The sequence below is a fragment of the Acipenser ruthenus genome, chromosome 38, assembly GCF_902713425.1.
Source record: "Acipenser ruthenus chromosome 38, fAciRut3.2 maternal haplotype, whole genome shotgun sequence".
Taxonomy (NCBI): Eukaryota; Metazoa; Chordata; class Actinopteri; order Acipenseriformes; family Acipenseridae; genus Acipenser; species Acipenser ruthenus.
This window is the reverse complement of record NC_081226.1, coordinates 7708226-7718831: the sequence shown is the minus strand read 5'-3', so window position 1 is coordinate 7718831 and position 10606 is coordinate 7708226.

Here is a 10606-nt window from a genome sequence, read left to right as displayed (position 1 = left end):
ATCTTCAAGTCATGCCACAAATTTTCGATTGGATTTAGGTCAGGGCTCGGACTGGGCCACTCAAGGACATTTACCTTTTTGTTCCTTAGCCACTCCAGTGTATCTTTGGCTGTGTGCTTTGGGTCGTGGTCATGCTGAAAGGTGAACTTCCAACCCAGTTTCAGCTTTCTTGCAGAGGACAGCAGGTTTTCCTCAAGGACTTTTCTGTACTTTGCTCCATTCATTTTCCCTTCTATCATGACAAGTGCCCCAGTCCCTGCCGATGAGAAACATCCCCATAACATGATGCTGCCACCACCATGCTTCACAGTAGGGATGGTGTTCTTTGGGTGATGTGCTGTGTTGGGTTTGCGCCAAACATAAACGCTTTGCATTTAGGCCAAAAAGTTACATTTTAGTTTTGTCAAACCACAAAACTTTTTGCCACATGGCTACAGAATCTCCTGAGTGTTTTTTTGCATACTTGAAACAAGATTCAAGGTTGGCTTTCTTGAGTAATGGCTTCCTTCTTGCCACCCTACCATACAGGCCAGATTGGTGGAGTGCTTGGGATATTGTTGTCACATGCACACTTTGACCAGTCTTGGCCATAAAAGCCTGTAGCTCTTGCAAAGTTGCCATTGGCCTCTTGGTAGCCTCTCTGATCAGTCTCCTTCTTGCTCGGTCATCCAGTTTGGAGGGACGGCCTGATCTAGGCAGGGTCTTGGTGGTGCCATACACCTTCCACTTCTTAATAATCATCTTGACGTGCTCCAAGGGATATTCAAGGCCTTTGATATGTTTTTATACCCATCCCCTGATCTGTGCCTTTCAACAACTTTGTCCCGGAGTTCTTTTGAAAGCTCCATGGTGCTCATGGTTGAGTCTTTGCTTTGAAATGCACTACCCAGCTGAGGGAACCTATAGAACTGCTGAATTTATCCTGAAATCATGTGACTCACTACAATTTAACACCGGTGGAGGCCACTTAACTTGTGTGTGTGGTGTGTGATTTTGAAGACGATTGGTTAAACCTGAGCTAATTTAGGATTGCTATTACAAGGGGGGTGGACACTTATCCAACCAAGCTATTTCAGTTTTTATTTTTAATTCATTTTCTACACATTTCTAGAATATTTTTTTTCACTTGGAAGTTGTGGGGTAGGATGTGTAGATCAATGAAAAAAAAAAAACTATTTTAATGCATTGTAACTCCAGGCTATAAGGCAACAAAAGATGAACATTTTGAAAGGGGGTGTAGACTTTCTATAGGCACAGTATCTCAATAGAAAGGCCATTAAAAATAATTTAAATTGATGTAAGGTACGGCAGGGTCAGATAAACAATGAGCGATTGAGACACGAAAAGTACAAAGAGTAGAAACATGCAAAAATGTCTAAGTCTTATGCACAGCAGTGTATATTTAAAAAAAAAAAAGGTTGCCCAAGTTAGCAAATTAAAAATGAACTGCAGGACCTGACAAATTGAAAGTGTCAAGTCCTGCAAGATACAATAAATCTCTGGAAATAAGATGTTTTAGAAAAAATTTCTGCAGTGGTTTTAGTACATTTTAGGCTGTTAAAATGGCCCAGAATGTATAGCTTATTTTGAGAGATGGACTCCAATTGCCTTTAGAGTGAATTGAATACTCTTATAGTACAATGATACTCCAGAAATGACACAATACTGTGTATTAGTGAGATGCCTTGCTGTGTTGTTACCAGTAAATAAATATAGGGGGCATTAGAGAGCTCGTAATCTCACTATTTGAATCCACACACTCGGCTCACACACAGCTTTGCTTAGCAACGGCTGATGTAATTGCTCTTCATTGTTGTGACTGGACCTGGCAAGCCCCACAATCTCTCCATTATGTAAAGGGCTTCTTGTAAATAGGTGTGACTCTGCATTCTGTGTGCTCTGTTTCATTAACAGCACCAGAGCCTGCAGCACATTCTCTCACTTTCAAAGATACATTTTACCCAGCAACAGATGATGCATCACTTCCATTCACAGTAATGCTACAAATGATTGACATTGATGATATTGACATGGATCTTGTAGCTTATTTCTGGAAACGGTTTGCTTTTCAATCTTGCAGTTCCAGGTTTGACAGCAGCTTGTTTTATATTTCTGTATGAGTATTCACTGGATCACTTCCACCAGGAGACACACCAGTCTGATTTTGCCAGTCCCAGGACTCGAAATGAGCACCGGCCACGTGGCAATTGCCGCAATGTCCCTCAAAATGAATGTCTATTCACGGCTATTATAGCCGCAGTGTCCTTTCAGCTACAGCAACTAGAGAGACGCCTGTATTAGGAAGTGTTTGTGTCCAAACGTTAACATGATAGTGTGATTTGCGAGGTTAAGTCGCACCAATTCCAAACACAGCACTTGTGTCAATATTTATGAAAGCGCGATGACGTCGGTCTGTAAAGGAAAAAAAGCCGACATATCACATGTTTTAAACTGAAGCACGAGAGACAATGTTGTATACAATAGTCCTCATCGTACAATTTTTCCCACCCCAACTTCCGGTTCATTTATTCACTATATGTACTCACAGTACTACATTTATCCGCTATATGTACTCAGACTACATTTATTCACTAGAGTGGCTGGTTATACATCCCCAACTGTTTAAATAACCTACCTGTCATTTTTCATTGCTAACATCCTGACAACTTTTTACACTTATACCTTCATAGTCTGTTTTAAAGCTCTTTTCAAAATGGCCGCTCTAGTGCATTGATAGTGTAAGCATTATTGTCCACATTGTCAAACAGGTAACACAGCAATAACGATCCATAATGTGGTTCGGAACAGAAAAGCCAGAGCACTTTTTTTTTTTAATCGCTTTTCCTGCAGTGATTTAGAGGACAGATTTTAAACCCCAGCTCACTAGACTGGCCATTTTGAAAAGTGCTTGTTATAAGTGCAAAAAGTTGTCAGGATGTCAACAGTGAGAAAAAACTGCAGGTATGTTATACGCAGTTGTAGCAACACGTGAGGACGTGCAACGCTATATTTTTCAGAACACTGCTACTTACTCTTCAGGGTTTGTGAGCTGCACACTTGCCATTAACAAAATGCCCTGAAAACTTCATGAACTCCAATAAACCAATGTTGTCTTTCGCCTCTCAAATTGTAGGGTGTCTAAATAAAGTTTCGAGTTAACACAAACAGAATTTTATCGTTTGTTGCATCTTCTTTAGCAGATATATATTGGTTACATTGTTTATAGGAGGCTGTGTGGTCCAGTGGTTAAAGAAAAGGGCTTGTAACCAGGAGGTCCCCGGTTCAAATCCCGGCTCAGCCACTGACTCATTGTGTGACCCTGAGCAAGTCACTTAACCTCCTTGTGCTCTGTCTTTTGGGTGAGATGTAATTGTAAGTGACTCTGCAGCTGATGCATAGTTTACACACCCTAGTCTCTGTAAGTCGCCTTGGATAAAGGCGTCTGCTAAATAAACAAATAATAATAATAACAGCATGTGAGCTGCAGCACGCTCCTCCCATATCACAGCTCTACAAATTAAAAGTGCCGTCACCAATTCCATACACAACACTTGCAAAATATCACAGATATAAAATCCTGAGTTCATTGCAGTCACAAGCTGTATAGATATGTATTCAACAGAATGAGGCAATACAAGTGAGTATAGACATGAAGTTACTGCTTGATTAAGTATACTGCTTGTCAAAAAGTTGGTCTGGAGCCACAGTGAGCTATAGGCTTCACTGCTCACTATTTGAATCCACACACTCGGCTCACACACAGCTTTGCTTAGCAACGGCTGATGTAATTGCTCTTCATTGTTGTGACTGGACCTGGCAAGCCCCACAATCTCTCCATTATGTGAATGGCTTCTTGTAAATAGGTGTGACTCTGCATTCTGTGTGTTCTGTTTCATTAACAGCACCAGAGCCTGCAGCACATTCTCTCACTTTCAAAGATACATTTTACCCGGCAACAGATGATGCATCACTTCCATTCACAGTAATGCTACAAATGATTGGCATTGATGATATTGACATGGATCTTGGTAGCTTATTTCTGGAAACTGTTTGATTTTCAATCTTCCAGTTCCAGGTTTGACAGCAGCTTGTTTTATATTTCTGTATGAGTATTCACTGGGTCACTTCCACGAGGAGAAGCACGAGTCTGGTTTTGCCAGTCCACTGTACTAACTGGGGCTGACATATAAACTGGTTCATAAGAACATAAGAACATAAGAAAGTTTACAAACGAGAGGAGGCCATTCAGCCCATCTTGCTCGTTTGGTTGTAGTAGCTTATTGATCCAGAATCTCATCAAGCAGCTTCTTGAAGGATCCCAGGGAGTCATCTTCAACAACATTACTGGGGAGTTGGTTCCAGACCCTCACAATTCTCTGTGTAAAAAAGTGCCTCCTATTTTCTGTTCTGAATGCCCCTTTATCTAATCTCCATTTGTGACCCCTGGTCCTTGTTTCTTTTTTCAAGTCAAAGAAGTCCCCCGGGTTGACATTGTCTATACCTTTTAGGATTTTGAATGTTTGAATCAGATCATTGCGTAGTCTTCTTTGCTCAAGACTGAATAGATTCAATTCTTTTAGCCTGTCTGCATACGACATGCCTTTTAAACCCAGGATAATTCTGGTTGCTCTTCTTTGCACTCTTTCTAGAGCAGCAATATCCTTTTTGAAGTGAGGTGACCACAACTGAGCACAGTATTCTAGATGAGGTCTTAATAATGCATTGTAAAGTTTTAACATTAGAACATAACAACATAAGAACAAGTTTACAAACGAGAGGAGGCCATTCGGCCCATCTTGCTCGTTTGGTTGTTAGTAGCTTATTGATCCCAGAATCTCACCAAGCAGCTTCTTGAAGGATCCCAGGGTGTCAGCTTCAACAACATTACTGGGGAGTTGGTTCCAGACCCTCACAATTCTCTGTGTAATTACTTCCATTTATTTAAATTTGATGGTTTTCACTTTATATCTGAGCATTTTGTTGGCCTTTTTTATAGCTTCACTCTGCTGCTGACATGAACACTGCTGATTTATACTGGTTTCCACTCTCCTGCCGCTTTTTCTGTGGCTGCATTCACTAACTAATGTAACCGAGCCTCCTGGTATAGGTTTTGTAACTAATGTAACTATGCCTCCTTGTATAGGTTTGTAACTAATGTAACTGTGCCTCCTTGTATTGGTTTGTAACTGATGTATCTGTGCCTCCTTGTATAGGTTTTGTAACTGATGTAACTATGCCTTCTTGTATATGTTTGTAACTGATGTATCTGTGCCTCCTTGTATATGTTTTGTAACTGATGTATCTGTGCCTCCTTGTATAGGTTTGTAACTAATGTAACTATGCCTCCTTGTATAGGTTTGTAACTAATGTAACTGTGCCTCCTGGTATAGGTTTTGTAACTGATGTATCTGTGCCTCCTTGTATAGGTTTTGTAACTGATGTAACTATGCCTTCTTGTATATGTTTGTAACTGATGTATCTGTGCCTCCTTGTATAGGTCTGTAACTAATGTAACTATGCCTCCTTGTATAGGTTTGTAACTGATGTAACTGTGCCTCCTTGTATATGTTTTGTAACTGATGTATCTGTGCCTCCTTGTATAGGTTTTGTAACTGATGTAACTGTGCCTCCTTGTATATGTTTTGTAACTGATGTATCTGTGCCTCCTTGTATAGGTTTTGTAACTGATGTATCTGTGCCTCCTTGTATAGGTCTGTAACTAATGTAACTATGCCTCCTTGTATAGGTTTGTAACTAATGTAACTGTGCCTCCTGGTATAGGTTTTGTAACTGATGTATCTGTGCCTCCTTGTATAGGTTTTGTAACTGATGTAACTGTGCCTCCTTGTATATGTTTTGTAACTGATGTATCTGTGCCTCCTTGTATAGGTTTTGTAACTGATGTAACTGTGCCTTCTTGTATATGTTTTGTAACTGATGTAACTGTGCCTTCTTGTATAGGTTTGTAACTGATGTAACTGTGCCTTCTTGTATAGGTTTTCTAACTGATGTAACTGAGCCTCCTTGTATAGGTTTGTAACTGATGTAACTATGCCTCCTGGTATAGGTTTTGTAACTGGTAACTGTGCCTCCTGGTATAGGTTTTGTAACTGATGCAACTATGCCTTCTTGTATAGGTTTGTAACTGATGTAACTGTGCCTTCTTGTACAGGTTTGTAACTGATGTATCTGTGCCTCCTTGTATAGGTTTTGTAACTGATGCAACTATGCCTTCTTGTATAGGTTTGTAACTGATGTATCTGTGCCTCCTTGTATAGGTTTTGTAACTGATGTAACTGTGCCTCCTTGTATAGGTTTTGTAACTGATGCAACTATGCCTTCTTGTATAGGTTTGTAACTGATGTAACTGTGCCTTCTTGTATAGGTTTGTAACTGATGTATCTGTGCCTCCTTGTATAGGTTTGTAACTGATGTAACTATGCCTTCTTGTATAGGTTTGTAACTGATGTAACTGAGCCTCCTTGTATAGGTTTTCTAACTAATGTAACTATGCCTTCTTGTATAGGTTTTGTAACTGATGTAACTGAGCCTCCTTGTATAGGTTTTGTAACTGATGTAACTGAGCCTTCTTGTATAGGTTTTGTAACTGATGTAACTGAGCCTCCTTGTATATGTGTTTTCGTGTGATAGCAGACATTAGTTAGTCTGTGCATTTTGACTTAGTTGTAAAAAAAATAAATAAACATAAAATGTAGCAAAGGTTCACTCGGAAATAAGAACTGTTTTCTTAAATAATATAAAACCAATATTTCAAACCTGTAGTAATTTATTCCATATATTTCGAAGTGCACCTTTTCTTGGTGTGTCGGGTATGAAAATATATGCGACCAACAGCAAAATAATAATAAGTGCATATTCAAATTTCAAACAGGCTGGACTAAAATACCTCCAGTAGTTATGAATATGAGGTGCAGTCCTCTGTATTGAAAACCTGTTTCATGCAAATCTGTATTTTTCACAGCAGCTCTGAAGTTAATGAAGCCTCATTCCAAATCACAGCTCCAGATACATCTTAAATAAGCTCTTTATTGTAAAGGCTGGAAGTATAAAGAAATATATAAAATATAATGTTTATTAATGAAACACTGCAGTCACATATGCCAAAATTGTTCAATGAATAATATTTCTAAATACTGCAACACCATGAGGCAAGGCTGTCTGAATCATTTAGCCATTCTCTATATTCACCAAGAAAGACTGGCACGTCTTGATAATCTTGAGAGAAGCAGCAGAATTCATATAAAACTCTGGTGCCTGCAGTGCTGCATTTGGAGATTCTGACTTTACTGTGAAGGTGTAGAATACCAGTAAAACAATCTCCTATAGCCGGTCATGCTGTAGAAGCATCATGTTCCTCTATCCAACATTACATTTCTCCTGCTTGTCAGGGTTACCGCACCATATCATATAAGTATTAAGAGTTTCTTGACTATTTTAAAATGTGTATTTTTAGAGGATATAATAATAAAACTTTTTTGAGGACATTTTTCCAGAATGTTACTTTGATATTTTTTTCCCAGGGTGCACTGGGGAGACCCCATAGTCCTAGATGGCACATATAAGAGGCTTGGGGAGGCTAAGCCTCCCCAAAATAAATTGCCCAAACCCTCACAAGAAATTGTTCTGACCATCTATACAAACAGCTTGATCTGAATCTGATTTTGCAGAACTTGTGGCAAACTGTTTTAGTAGCATACTGTCTGTTTTCACGCACCACCGTTTTGTGAGAATTTGATAACTGTGACGCCAGTCAGAACATACACCTTTCAGAACACCGTTTGTGGTGGCAGATTACGAATGTTTCTGAAGTTTTTTCTTTAGCTTCATTTTCAGTGAAAGTTGAGTTTTTTGAACTTCTGAAAAAGTGTCTGAAAAAAAGCAGAAAACCGCATCTTCCTCCTTACTGTACTCTAAATATGAAAACGTATTTTAATATTCTGATGAAAATGAATGGTTTTGCTTACCAAAGACAGTTTTCAGATACACAGGTAAACAAGGCTGTGATGGTCCTGTTGCAGTATCACCAAGGTCCAAAATACAGGACTTAGTTGTATTTCAATGTCATTGGAGGAGACAGTGCTTGGCTGGTTTCACGTCCATTCTTCCCGCCGATCTGAGCCCCATATAGATATTCGAAAGTTTACGGTAAGAGTGCAGTTATTTTTTTTTGCAAATATACCTTATGAAATACGTTGACTGTCCCATGATTATAAGTACGACAGTAAGTGCATGTTTAGAAGCTTAATAGTCAGTATTAATAATTGATTTAAAATGGTGTTTGAAATTGGTGTAGGTACTGCAGGACTGCAGAACAGGTTAACAGATTTAAAGGTTTTAAAAAACAGTGCAGCTTGTTATTGTTACTGTTTTTCTAATTTGCTTTAATAGGCATAGCATGTTTTAAATTACAAGCTAGTTCTATGTTAAACTTCATTTATTTGGCTGCCTTATGTTGAAAAAAAAAAAACCCAATGTCAAATATATACTGTATGTAGCATCCCTGAGTGGTTTCGAGGTCTGTTTTGTGCTATAAATTATTATACAGTACAGCTTTTATTTGTGTCCATCAGTCCGACTAGTTTTCAAACTCAACACAATGAATGAAACTTAGTATTCAGACTCACTAGTAACAGAGTAATACAAAAAATAATGCAATCTCTTACTGTTCAGTAAATGCAGGGGGAAAAGTGTGGAATAGCCTCCCCAAGACTCAGTTACATCAGTTCATAGTCCTATGAAAAATGGCCTACTTTCAATATACAGGATTTTGTAAACATTCACGTCCTCCCCACACATTATAGCTGTGGTTGCTCCTGTGACCAAGTGGCCTGGTATTTTGGGGACTTCCTATAAATAGGCGAGGCTGGTTCTGCAAGTTTGTTTGTTTAACAGGTGCCAAAGGGAAGTGGAAATCCCCTTTAGAACAGCACTGTAGGCTACAGTAGATTTTCATACATCAGAATACATTCTGCCTCATCACTGATGATCCATCGCCTGCACCATCCTGTAAATTACTCACAGATAAGCTGGATTTGAATTTGGCTATAAAAATAAAATAGCATATATTTAAAATCTTATCATTTAACTAGTAACAAATAGGCACTGAAATGTGCCCACATATGTTTATAAGGATTATATAAATATGGCTTGTATTAAAATTGATACATTCTGTTTGGTGTATGGATGTTTCTCATTTGTGGTTTTCATGAAAACTTTTGGATGGTGTTGTGCTTGATGCACACAGTCAAACAACGTTCTCCTGTGAGAATCAGTATCAGGTTTGCACTCAAATTTTATATATTTAAATTGTTTTTATTCTGTTTGCCTGGATGTTGTTGTAAGGAAGCTGTGCAGAAGCAGGGGTTTGCCTGGATGTTGTAGGTTTTGCTGTGGAGAAGCAGCCTGGATGCTAGGGTTTGCAGGATGTTGTTGTAAGAAAGCTGTGCAGAAGCAGCCTGGGTGATAAGGTTTGTTTCCTGCACTCTGTTTCATCAAATGCTGTCTCTGAGAATCAGCATTGCTTCAGCTGACTAGGGGTAATAGTTTAATTCATCAGATGTTCTGTTTGCATTGCTGAATGTTCTTTGGGGAAGCTGTTTGGATGCAGTCTGGCAGTCCTCTGTCACTTAGACTCACACTAAAGGAAAGAAACCTACAGCATAATTCAGACAAGGCTGAAAATCAGTCTCACACACACATTTACCTGGCAACTGGTGACACAACATCCAAGCTTGTTTCTGATTGGCTGTTGAGAGCCTTGGATTGTATGGGGATTTTTTTAAACTGGTTCTGCAATCAGATTTCCTGTTTTTGTCAAGCAAAGTGAAACTGAAACCAACTGAAGTTTTTCTTAAACACTGTTACTGTTTAACTTCCACAGATGCATTATACCTGCATTCTACAGGTGATGGGTGTGAAATAAATCCAGTTTGATAACACAGGTATCAGACATATTGCACAAAGTGTGATAAAGACCATTTTCTTCAACACAAACTGCAGTACACATTGACTTGCATAGACCTGGAGTCACCATCCATTATGCAGAAAATATAGTGTGGCCATCACTAAATTGTAGAATCACACTCTGCATGTTAAACAAGATTGTTATGATGATCTCCAGTCCATGTTTAATGCAATGTACAGTTTTAAAACATGCAGGAAATTCATTTCATATATGTAGGAGAGAATAAGAAATATTGTATAAGTCTATTAAAAAAAAAAAATCAAGCACACTATTCACAATGTATCAGCATCACCAGAAATATGGGTTCATGTCCAGCTTCCTCTTGCAGAACTGGGTGGTTCTCAGTATCTGTGAAGGGGACTTCTGTGCGACAAAATAGCAACAATCTGGATCAATCTGTCCAGGTGTGCTGCTCATTGGATCATCTGTCCAGGTGTGCTGCTCATTGGATCAATCTGTCCATGTGTGCAGCTCATTGGATCAATCTGTCCATGTGTGCAGCTCATTGGATTAGTCTGTCCATGTGTGCAGCTCATTGGATTAGTCTGTCCATGTGTGCAGCTCATTTTGCAGATGGGCAAGTCCTAGCACCACACTGTCCCACACCAAGGACTGTCCAGC